Raw genomic sequence first — 13,090 nt, 5'->3', positions numbered from 1 at the left:
CTGAAAAACATTTCCTCCCTTCTTTCTGATCACAGGACCTCTTCAGCAAGATTGCTTTCAGAAACAAACTTCTTTTATCTAATTGAGACAATCAATGGCTCTTATTCCGAGTCGCCCCGCTGAGCTAGTCAATCACAAATAGTTTCATGGTGACATTAAATACGCCAAAGTGACTCTGATTGCTGATTTAGTGACACCAAACAAGACTCCTGGAGGAAGGAGAACAGCGCAGCTGCTGGAGTAGAAAGGAAGGCTGCGTGCGGAGGTGACGTCTGTGCACCTCGGGCTTTGTAGGCACTCTGGGGCTTTCTCGCCATTGTTCACGTCTTTGCTCCCTTTGTGTCCTTTTCAGGCTGGTTGTGTGTCTTCCTCTGTTCAACGTGACTTTCTTATATGGAAGCTTCAGCCAGTTACATCATCTTTCTTCTAAAGCTGCTCTAAACTGTTCTGGTGACCCCAGGCTCACAGGACCAAACGGAACTATTCGTGCCTTTTCCACCTCGGTGGGGTACGTGGAAGCCCACTTGCTAGCTCCAAGTCCCAGAGCCTGTTGGGAACACCTTGTTTTCCGGAAACCAAGTTCCAGTCCTGAATGAAAGACTTCATTCTTCGTAGTTTCAAAAGTGATTGAATCACTGATCCTGTGTTTTTTAGGATCAAATGCTAAGTTTTAACATGGTGGTTTTCAAACTCAATGTTCATCTTTTTTATTTATTTATTTTTTTTGTGAGGAAGATCGGCCCTGAGCTAACATCTGTGCCAATCCTCCTCTTTTTGCTGAGGAAGACTGGCCCTGGGCTAACATCCATGCCCATCTTCCTCTACTTTATCTGGGATGCTGCTACAGCATGGCCTGACAAGTGGTGCATTGGTGCGCGCCCAGGATCTGAACGGGGGCTGCCAGCAGCTGAGCGCACGCACTTAACCGCTATGCCATGGGGCTGGTCCCTTCAATGTGCATCTTGAGTAGGCCCGGAGGGGATCTGCATTTTAATAAGCTCGACATGTAATTCTGATTCAAGTATTTGTGAAGCACAGGCCACAAGCTTTGCTTTTTATTTGCCAGTGGGCTTCTCCTAAATGATAAGTGGACTGATGCAGCTGTGGCAAAGCAGACAAGCAGTTGGAGTCAGACTTTGAACAGCCCGGCCTTCCCTTTCTTCCCACTGTGGGTGCCAGGGCCCTTGTGTCCTGAAGCCAAAGAATAAATGTAGGTACCCTTATGGGGCATTAGCATTTCAGGCTTGCTTTCCAACTTTAAAATGTAAAATGAAACACTTGGTTATGCGTGAGAGCTACAAAGCAGACAGCAGAAGAATTTTCCAGAGGAAGGGACAGCAAAGCCTACCATAGAAACCAGACCACTGAGAAGTGTCTTCTCTCCTTAACCCTAACACTCGGCCTAGGCATTGGTCTTGTCATGACTTCTTTTCAAACTCCTTGAAAATAGCTTCAGTGTCTGCTGGGCAAAGCACTTTAATTCCTGTTTTTTCCGTAGGAGGGCAGGGCTAAGGAGAGTAGGTAGGAAGAGAGGAAGCAAGCAGGTCAAAATGTGTGTCAATGGCAAGTTTTCACCCGGTCCTGCCCATTCTCCCTCCTAACTATCTCCAACAAGCTCTGTCAGAGAGGAAAGGAGATCCAAGAGACACCTCAATAAAATGCCACGCGTGGACCTTATTTTGATTTTGATCTGGACAAACCAGCTGTAACAAAAAGAGGGAAAGGGAACGTGACTGAATCTGAGACAATGTTAAGGAATTATTGTTTAATTTTGTTGGGTGTGATCACAGCATTGTGGTTTTGTTAAAACAAGTAAGTTTTTATCTGTTAGAGATACATAGGGAAGTGTGGAAGGGCGAAATGACATGTTGCCTGTGATTTGCTTTAAAAGACTTTGGGGAAAAAAATGAGGAACAGACAAAACAAGAACAGCCAAATGTTGAAAATAGTTAAAGCTGGGTGATGGGTAAATGGGGGTTCATTATATTATTCTCTCTACTTTTACACTTTTTTTAATAATAAAAGAGGAGTTTTTTTGCATTTGAAAATAAATACATGGCCGAATGAATGGATACTAAGTAAATACTCTCTCCTCTCTTTTTTTCTTCCTCACTAGGACTGCCTTGACTCAGGCTCCCCTTGCCTCTCTTCCAGAATATTTTATCAGAATAGCCTTCTTGCTGGCCCCTTGCCTCTAGTCTCCTCCCTTCCAATGCACCCTCCACACTGTAGCCTGAGTTACCTCACAGGCCAATCCGATCACGTCACTTCTCCTGCTCAAGGATCCTCCTTGGCTCCCTACTGTCTCCAAGAGAGAAGGTCAATACCAGTGCTGGACACACATGGCCTCTCATGAACTGGTATGTGGCTCCCTCTCTAGGCTTCTCTCTTGCTTCTCCTTTATCGGGCTGGACTTCTTTCTACATTCCCCAATGGGTCCGTTTCTTTCTCATGCCTCCTGGCTCTGCACACCGTTCCCCTCACCTTCTCTGCCTGGCGGACTTCTCCTCACCCTTCAAGGCTCATTCCTGACACCGCTGTCTATGTGAAAGACAGTGTCCCCGTGATTTAGACAAGACTCCTCCTTCTGTGCTGCTTTGCTTGCCCTCGCCCTGGTGTGCTCTATGGAGGTGCCCCGTTCATTTCCTTCCTTGCACTCTTCACCATTGGTAATTATTCTGTGGTTTACTTGTCATCTGTCTCTCTTATTCTAATAAGCTCCATGTAGACAGGAACCGTGTCTGTGTGCTGGCCACGTAGTAGACACTCAGGCATATATCAACCACGATGAATGAATGAATACTCGTATTATAGCAACAAGCTGATTGACCATAATTGTTTGTATACCTGATACTCCGTGATATAGTGTGCTCATTAAAGGCAGTGTATTAGTTAGGGTTCTCCCGAGAAACAGATCCAATAGGAGATATATATATACACATATATATATGTGTGTGTGTGTGTGTGTGTGTATATGTATGTATACATATATATATATATAGGAAGAGATTTGTTATAAGAAATTGGCTCATACAATTATGGAGGCTGGCAAATCTTAAGATCTGCAAGGTGAGTCAGCAGGGTAGAGACCCAGGAGAGCTGATGGTGTAGTTCCAGTCCAAAGGCTGCCAGGCTTGAGACCCAGGAAGAGTCGATGTTTCAGTTCCAAAGGCAGAAAAAAATGCCAGTGTCCCAGTTCAAAGGCAGTCAGGCAGGAAGAATTGTCTCTTACTTGGTGGAGGGTCAGCCCTTTTGTTCTATTCAGTCCTTCAACTGATTGGTTCAGGCCCACCCACATTAGAGAAGGCAATCTGCTCTACTCAGTCTATTGATTTAAATGTTAATGTCATCCAAAAACACCCTCACAGAGATATGTGGGATAACATCTGACCAAATATCTGGCCACCCCATGACCCAGTCAAGTTGACACATAAAATTAACCATTACAGGAAGGAACTCTATCTTTTTATCTTTATATCACTCAAACTTCTTATCTATTGCATTTTCTATAGAAGCTCAGGAAACATCTGTGAATCATAATACAGGGCAGTAGGATAAAGGTTGCCGTAAAGGCTGTGATACACTCGCCAATTCCAATTAGAGGAGGCTCTGCAACACAAGGCTACTCTGAAGTTGCCTTTTTAAAAAAGAGTAAATAAATTTTGGTCTTTTCATCTTGAAGTCAGAGTCCCTTTACTGAGGTCTTATTAGAAAGGGATGCAATGAAGAAGTGGTAAATTAATAACTTCTGAAAATTCACAATTATTCCGTTTTACTAATTCAATCAATTTCATTACCCAGATAGTTCTGAATCAGATATATAACACTTTGAAAGATAACAAGAGTAATCTTGTTTACTGCTTACTTACATGAAGTACAGGGCAAAGCTTTCCCCCCAAACTGTGCCCCCTTCCACCAAGGGCATTAATAATTTGCTATGTGTCCTTCCAGAAACACCAACCTTTTAGCTTTATTTTTACATATTTCCCCTGCTTGACAATTCCACAGATCTCTGCATTTTGACCAGTTTGTAGTTCAATCACATTAGCTTACATGTCAGGGCTGGTAGAACACCCTGTCCCAAATGGTGGTTTTTTTTTAGCTGGGAAAGATTCACCCTGTGCTAACATCTGTTGCCAATCTTTCCTCTTCTTTTTCCTTCTCCCCAAAGCCGCAAGCATGGTTGTATATCCTAGTTGTAAGTCCTTCTAGATCTTCTATGTCAGCCACCGCCACAGCATGATAACTGACAGATAGGTGGTGTGGTTCCGCGACTGGGAAGTGAACCTGGGCTGCTGAAGCAGAGAGCACGGAACCTTAACCACCAGACTATCAGAGCTGGCTCCCAAATGGTGTTTTTGCTTTCCCTAAATACTAAGGGTTCACTCCAAGAATATGAGATAAACATCCCCACAATCCACACATTTTCATCACCCTGCTGTCTAAAAGAGTCCTAATAAAGCAATAACAGGCAGCACAAGAAAGATCACAAGAGAAAAAACACTCCTTTAGCCATTTCGTAAACACTGAGTAGCAGTGAATTTATGTGCTGGACCTGAGAGATACAAAAATGAACTGATTTCCGTTTTTATTGAGAAAATTGACATCCCTTTGCCTAAAAACTGAGCTACATCACACCCCCCTCAGAAGCTACAGTATCCCTTCTGTTTGAGGACATTCTCTGCACAGACTCTTGCCCTTTTCTCTCTCGCTTCTGCTGTGACTCTCACCGTGGCAGAGATCTCTGTCTACCCAACTTCGCTAAAGGTGATAATACCTGGCTAAAAAACTACATTTCCCAGCCTCCCTTGTATATAGAGTGGTCGTATGACACAATTCAGACCAATGATACCATGAGAAGTCATAGGGTGGGGCTTCTGGGAAAGATCTGTTAAAGGAGGGCCCTCTGCCCTCCACCTTCCCCTTGCCTGGAACGTTGATGAGCTGGAGGAGGTAGAGCAGACATCTCGAGATCACCAGACGACAAGCAAATGCTTGAGATGAGTGAAGGAAAAGAAGAGGAGACTGGGCTCTTGAGAAAATTTGTGGAGCTTCCATTTCACTCCTGAATGACCCACCACAGGACTCTGCTTTAGGAGGAAAATGAAATCCACTGCCTTTCAGCATTGTGTTACTCACAGTCAACTACTGTTTCTAAATGATGTAATTACACATTTGACAAATATGTATTGAGTGTCTGCTATGTGCCAGGTGCTGGGGGTACAGCAATGAGCAAAGCAAAGTCCTCCCTTTATGAAGTTCATTGTTGATGTTATGGCCGTCAAGTCAGCTCCAACTCCTGGCGACCCTATGAATGAGAGATGTCCACAATGTCCTGTCCTCAACACGCTACTCAGCTTCTGTAGACTCATGCCTACGGCTTCCTTTATGAAGTCTACCTTCAACAATCTCACTGACGTATCTTCAGCCTTCCCATCACTGTTACCATATATAAATGCTCAAGATGCTCACATATGAAAGAAAGAATTTCTTCTGAGCCCTTATCCCCCTGTGGCTACAGTCTTCCCTCCTCCACCCTTTACTTCCACACTTCTTGGCAGAGTAGTCCACATTCAGTGATTCACTTCCTCACCAACACTTCCCCATCATCCACCTTCATCATCCTACTAGGATGCTTTAACTAGAATCCCAAGTCCCCTCCTAGTTTTTAAGTCTAACAGATACCTTTGGTTCTTGTCTTTTCAGAACTCTCTGCTTTTATCGACACTTTTTTTTCTTTTTGCTGAGGAAGATTAGCCCTGAGCTAACATCCATTGCCAAGCTTCCTCCACTTTATTTGTGAGTCGCCGCCACAGCATGACCGCTAATGAGTGGTGTAGGTCTGTGCCTGGGATCTGAACCTGCAAACTTGGGCCACCAAAGCAGAGCATGCCGAACTTAACCACTACGCCTCAAGGCCAGACCCTTGACACTTTCGATCATGTCCTTTTCCTCCCTTGACGTCTGTGACACTGCTCTCGCCTGGTTTTCTCTGTTCCTTCTCTGCCTTTCCCACGAGCTCCTCCGCCTCCACCTTCCCCTTCAGTGCTGGGGTTCCTGAGGGCCTCCATACCCTTGCTCCTCTCACTCTGCACACCCTTCCTGGGTCTCAATCCCTTTACCATTTAATATGCTACCTTTTTGTTGATGACTTCTAAATCTGCACTTCCCAACTCCAACTGTCTGCTGGACATTGGCCCAGATCCAACTTGTCCTAAACTGATCACATCATCTTCTCCCAAACCAGCTTCTGTTCCTGTGTGCCCTTCTTCAGTTGGTGACACCACTTTCTGCCCAATCACCAAAGCTAGAAGCCCAGGAGTCATCACTGATTCTTCCCCATTCCCATCCTATTGTCAAAATCCCCAGCCTGCAGATCTAGGAACTGGTGTTGGGTCTGAGTGTGTGGCAGGGTGAGCCCTCAGATGGCAGAGAGGGTAGTCAAGGGACCTCTGAAAGACTGCTTTAGGAAGAAGCTGGAACCAAGGACCAGAGTCCAAGAAGCTGTGCAGAGAAAAAACAACCAGGTCCTAGATGATGGGAAGGCACCTAAGAGGGTCCAGGAGCCCAGAGGCACAGAAAATAAGGAATTGTCACACTCATGTGTCCAAAGAGATTGGACATCAATCAATCAGTCACCAGCTCCTGTAGCTTATAACTACTTCCTTTTCTTTCTGAGTTTGCTGTCTCTCTTCCTCACTTGACTGTGGGCTGGAGATTACCTGTGGTTATGTTTTACATAAGTGGACATCTTCTCTCCATCCCCTCTCCTTTATCTCCACAGGCTCTAGGCACACTCTGGTCTTAAAACTCCATCCCATATCACCTTCAACACATTGAAAAGCTCCTGCGTCTCTATCTATGCATACCTATATCTATGTATTGATATATATACAGATAGATATCTATATATACATTTTTTAAGTCTCTTAATTTTGCTTTTGAAATTATTTGGCCTTGAATAACTCACTTAATGAATGATCTGGTATGATTTCTCAGTAATCATTGCAAACAGTTAGGAATGTTTGTAAAGTGGGAAAACCTGAACTATAAACTAGTTTTTGGATTTTGAACTGTACGAAAACTAAATTTAACAATAAAGTTGAATAATATTACTGTCCTCAACATTCAAGTTAATGCTTATTAATTTTAATTCTAAAGCGTTTTCTTTGTATTTAAGAGGCATAGTTTTTATTTTCAACTCTCAAACATTTTTGCAGGCCTCTGCAAAGCTTGTGACCCTTAGATACTGCACCTGTCACTTTAGGGCCTAATAGATAAAACGGCCAACCCCCCCATTCCACTTCATCTTCACCCCACCCCTACTAGCCAGACTCAATGCATCTAAAACCACCTCCTTTTCTCCAGAAAGCCTTCTTTCCTTCACCGCTGTGTTCTTCCTGCCCTCCTTCCCCACAAATTAGGTGCCTCTCCTAGCTGCTCCGTGAATTCTCAGTGCATTTATTTATCACTTTTATATTGGTTTGCTATTATTTTTTTAATGTATCTGTCTCTCCACTACATTGTAAACTCATTAGCATTAGGGATAGACTTATTTTGTTTCATATCTTCAGGACATAGTACACAGTAGATGCTCAATAAATATGTGTTGTATTAATTAACAAGTAAATGAACTATAATCTAGTGGAAAAAAGACAGAGTCTATTGAGGTTCCATGAAAGATGTCTGTACAAGTATGATGGTGACTTACAGGAAGGGAGTGGAGTGGTTAGTTTCACCTGAGGACAGTGAAGGTGACACTCGGGCTGATGCTTGAATGAAGACAAGTTGATGACCACTGAGGGTAACAGCAGTGTTTGCAGATGCAAGGAGGGGGCCGGGAATTCCAGGTGGAGGAAGGAATATGAGGAGAGTCAGCAAGAGAGAGTGACTAGAGATACAGCCAGATAAGAACAAGATCAGGAATTTGGGGGAGAGGGAACAGGAGGAAGAGCAGCATGAGATGCATTTTTGCATCTGGTTAACACTTTCTTTTTTGATTATGTTAATATTTTAATAATATTCATTATTCAAATATTTACTGAGCTCCAGCTGTGTGCCTGGTACCATAGCTGCAATTCCTTTCCTAGTGCTTTTCAGTGGAGATGGCAAATAATGGGGGTCTTGTACTCACACATTCATTTTAGAGACCACCTACATCTCAGAACAGTATCTGCACCCCCTAGGGAACCCTCCATATGTATCTGGTCACCAATTGTCTGCCTGATGTTGCCATAAATTATAAAATAACTTTCCCAGGGCTCTCTTCTTCCTCTGGTTCCCTCCCCCATTATCTATTCATATTCATGTGGATTGCTCCTGCCAAAAGAACCGGAAGAGACTAAGTTTATTTGAATGGAAATGGGAAAACATTTCTGGAAAAAAGGTCATAGACCAAAATGGCAAGGATCATCTCACACACAGAGACACACATACACACCACTGCTTCCTATGCCAAACAAGTTCTCTTAATTTCCCAAAGAACAAGTAACCCTCCATGTCACAACTGCGCCCAGCACTGCCAACTCAAGTTCAAGGTTTGATTAGATTTCTTAAGGAAGACTGGATATATAATAGGGCTATGGAAAGAGTATGTCTCTATCATCTCTCATCAATGGTGGTTGGTCTGAGGGGCCCCTGGGCCTTGGTCCTGTATTTAAGAAATGGATACAAGGCCCTAGTCAGCAGCCAAGAAGATTCTGGCTACATGAAACCTCTGTTTGGGTTCTCAAGGGATGAGAAACATGTCTTTCCTTTGGGACTGTGTAATATTTTATTCTTAAGGTAGAATAAAGCATATTAGCTACTAAAAAAATTCTGATTTGAGCAGTGTTTGCTGATGCTTTCGATCCAATGGGTTAATCAAACAGATGCCGCTCTGCCAGCACGCAAAAGAAACATTTATGAGCTGAAATTTTTGTTTGTTTTACTTTCTCTGATTCAAAGACGACCATCTGGAAAACAGTATTGATTTCTAAGTCGAGAATCTACCTAACACTGGGTAAACAGGTAGCCTTAGTTTAAAAGTGTCTTTACAGGGATGACACGGCCTCTGGGAGCTGAGGGGAGATTCTGGAGTGAGGGATCAGTTGGTGTCTTGAAAGACCCAGACAGAGGTGAAAAGCAGATGAAGTGGTGGACAGACAGTGTGAGCCTGCTGTGTACAATCACCGGCTGCTGCTACAGGAAATCCAGATTTATCCGGGAGGGAAGTTGTTGCTAGGCAACTGGGAGAATGTGGATTTGAAGCATGTTTGTTGCAACCTGACAGTTGTTAAGCATCAGATGAAAAGAGAGGAAGCCGGCTTCAGTGGTGAGGGGGCAACCAGGAGGGGACAACCTGAGTACCAGGAAATGCGTCATGAGTAGAGAATTCAGACTAACTCACTCAGGGGCGGGGGGTGGGAGGCGGTGTGGAATGCCAAACTTTGTCTACAGGGAGAGGTCACAGAGACATGCTGTCTCCCAGGACTGGAGGGGACAGAGCATCTGAACAAGAGGGTGGGCTCCGGGGTATGTGAACGGACAAGTTATGGGACTCTCTTTGGCTCAACAGAAACTAGGCCTTTTTCTCTCTGTGGTGACTTCAGTCCTGGTATTTGTGGTTGATGAAAGCAAAACTGAGTTTGGAATCTAGGGGCAGACAAAAGGTCACTCCGTGAGACAGACCTCTTCCTAGTCTGAGGGGTCTGAGGAAGGAGAATGTTCCATCTAAGTGTTTGAGGAGGACATTTCTGGGAGCAGAGCAATGATAGAGGAACAGTGGGATCCTCTGTAAGCCATTGTATGCTTGCTTTGGTAAGAGCAAAAACACTTTTTGTTTCAAAGTGCTCCTCCGTCTCTTCTCTAATGTGAATTTCACTACCTTCCCATGAGATATGTAGCATAGGTCTTGTTATCCCGATTTTACAGAGGGGAAGCTGAGATTCTTTTAAATGACAGCAAGTTAGGGGCCAACCCAGAGCCAGGACCCAGTCTCCTGACCACCAGGAAGTCTGTGTGCTCTAGCAGGCTGCCCACCCTCGGGTCCTCTCACCATTGGGTCTCATGCTTGGGGGAGAAGCTGGTTACTTCCTAAGGATAGTTAAGAAAGAATCTGTGGCTGTATTGGGACCTTTTAGGAAAGGACATACGTTAATGGTAGGTAGGAATGCAATTTTAATGCAAAAGCTCTGGGATCTGGCTTCAGAGGCTCCACGAGCTCCCATCTCCTGTGTGTCTGTGCGAACTTCTATTTCTCTAAGGAAAAGATTGTCAAAGATAGTCCTAATCCATACAAAGGTTAAGAACTACTGTTCTGTAGAGATAAGAAATATCAGAGGCCAAAATCCTTGTTAAAACCACTTTACCCTGGAGAGACTCTGATGCCTAACACATTGGTGCTAGGTCTATATCTACTGAATACAGGCCAGGACCCCGGGACCCACTGACAGCAGCCTTCGCAGGGGCCTGCTCGTGTCCTAAGTGACTCTAGTTTTGACCTCTCAGTATATTTGTCTTTTTAAATTCATAAAAACAACATCCGATCTGTCATGAAACTAAGCCCTGGCCCACTGCATGCCTAGAGCCCAAAAGAAACCAAGGCAGATCAATGACAATGAGGCCCATAGGCCTAATGTACATTCCATGGACACTAATATTCCTCTTTTCTGTGTCCTCTTTATTTCTTCTTTATTGAAATCCATTCACCTAGGGGAAATTTTGATTTTAACAGACACAATTTTGTAGATGTAGGCAAAACAAATCCTAATGCTGTAAATTGAATATACTTGCTGTGGCTTAATAATGTTCAAAAAACAAAACATCTATTTTCTGACTTGATTTTGCTTTCAACAGCCCTCTGTCCCCCCTGCATACTGCTGGCACTGGCCCCACGCCTTTCTCTCCCTCCAAAAACCCTCACACAGAAGTGGGAGAAAGTTGACAGTCCAAAGATTCAGAATCAGAACGGAACGAAATTATGAAGTTAAGTCATTAATGGGACCTCACGGTAAAATCCTGGAGATGAACGGCTTTTCCAGAGAATTTTAACACAGAAATATCATCTGAAAATTGAAACGCATGGTTGAAATTTAACAAACGGCAATGAATGATCCCAGAGAGCAGAAACTGGGGCCAGCTTACACAGGGCAGCGGCAGTCCACCCACATTTATTCTCAATGATTCAGGAATTTAGGGAGCAGAGCCAAGAACAAAGCAGGGCATTCAAAGGAGCATGTAGTCAGGACCCCCAAGACTGGGTCCTTTCTTCCCCAGAACTCAATGTTCAGCCACCCTGTAGTCAAAGAGACACGGGTAAAATGAAATCAGAAAAGGAAAAACTGCGACAGAGTAGCAGTAGAGGGGATGGAAAGAGAGCTGAATCATGCCACACTGGAAGCGACTGCAGAGGGGAAAACCGTGGGCCAAATGCCGGGGAGGCCAAATTTCCTCTATCAACATCCATTGAGAAGGGGGAAGGGAGGGAAACTTAGATTTCCCAGCAGTGTGGCCGGTCTTGGCACCCGCCTCAGTTCCCCTGCCGAACTTCCACAAATAAACATCAGAGCATTAGGGACAGATTTGCTTCTCAGCAAGATTTCAAAGCTGTGCACCAGAATCAGAGAGAAAACAGGAAGGATCCTAGAGGGAGGAGAAGGAGGAGGAGGGGCATGCCTGCCTTGGGCCAAATCAGATGGGAAACGTCCCAACCCCTCACCCGAAACTGACGCACCATTATTTATGAGATGTGAAACGTTTCGTGTTGGCAGTCCTGATACCTTGGGCCCGGGTCTGAGCTGCTGGGTTTCAAGCTGGGGGCGTGAAGCCCAAAACAACCACAGGTGAAGACAAATTCTATGAAGCTGTCTCAACCGAGGTGAAACAAAGAGGGGCTAAATCTTCTTGGAGAAAATCCAGCCACCTGGCTGCCTGTTTCTTTCCCAGCCCACTAGGTCACTGGGCATCCAATGTGTGTGTGCGTGTGTGCCTGCGTGTGCATGAGTGTATGTATGGGGGTGGGTGGGCTGGAGTAAGGCCTGCATTTGGATTATTTGAGGATGACAACACTCACTCTGATCTTCAAAGGGCCAAGGAAAAACAGAGCTGGCCCCAGTTGGTGCTGACCCCCAAACTCCCCTCTCCAACTCTCTCAGCTCCCCGGGTTCCCGGGTCTGGAGGTTCTACTCGCACCCCACCCACACTCCCAGCACCTTACACAACAGGGCAGGTGCCGTCACAGTGGTTTACTGAGACTGCCCCTCTTTCTTTGTTAATGAGCACTGACTTGGTGTTTAATAAAACCTTATTTATACACCGGCGTACGTGCTTATGAGAAACAGCCCAGGAGAACAGAAGGCGCATCGTTCCCCTCGCTGGAGCTGAGTGTGGCCGCTTGCCAACCAGCTGCAATAACAGCCTCCTCTCAGACAGGCCCCCGCCCTGGCCTCAGAGCAGCCCCTACCTCTCAGAGAGTCGGAGGGTCTGTCCTGAGCCTTCTGTGATGATTCAGGGTGGTTTTTCTAAAAACACTGATAGGATGGGTACAGGAGCAATAAAAGCAAAAATCCCATCTTAATGCTTGCAATTTCTTTTCAGTTCCCATGTTAGTAATTTTTAAAAAAAATATTTAGCTGCTCTGTCCATTTGTCAAATGGAAAAGCACATTTGAAGGACAAAAGCACCAGCCGGGGTGTTTGTCCTCTTCGCTTGGGACCCATATGTCCTGTCTTGGTCCGGTCTTTCGCCACAGAGAGGAGAAGGAGCAAGACGGTGGGAGGGGTAGACCTTGAGGCTGGTCTCCGTCTCCCGCTGGGTTTCCTCCTCCAGGCAGGCTCTGGGGCCACGCACCAGCTTTGCTAAGAGAACAGCAGGGATGATGTGTCTTCACAGCCCCTTGAGCTTATGGGTGATCAAATGAAAGTGCTGCGAAGCTTTAGAGATATTTGCGGCACTATTATCATCACGCTTGGTCTACAGAAGTTGAGACTGTAAATCAAACTCCTATGTTCGAGGTCAGTGATTCTCAACCCTGGTTGGACATTGGAATGATCTGGGAAGCTTCTAAAAACACTAAAGGCTGGGGCCGGCTCTGTGGCCAAGTGGTTAAGTT

General features: G+C 45.0%; 1 protein-coding gene across 1 annotated transcript in view; it reads right to left on the bottom strand.

Moving 5' to 3' along the window:
- Positions 1-13,090, bottom strand: part of ABCA4 (ATP binding cassette subfamily A member 4) — a 128,980-nt gene that overhangs the window by 90,748 nt on the left and 25,142 nt on the right. The window lies entirely within an intron of this gene.

The sequence above is a fragment of the Ceratotherium simum genome, chromosome 2 (genome assembly GCF_057802395.1).
Source record: "Ceratotherium simum simum isolate JZ-2026a chromosome 2, ASM5780239v1, whole genome shotgun sequence".
NCBI classification, from domain to species: domain Eukaryota; kingdom Metazoa; phylum Chordata; class Mammalia; order Perissodactyla; family Rhinocerotidae; genus Ceratotherium; species Ceratotherium simum.
Note: the sequence above shows the minus strand (reverse complement) of the source record. Positions and strands in the feature narration are given on the sequence as shown.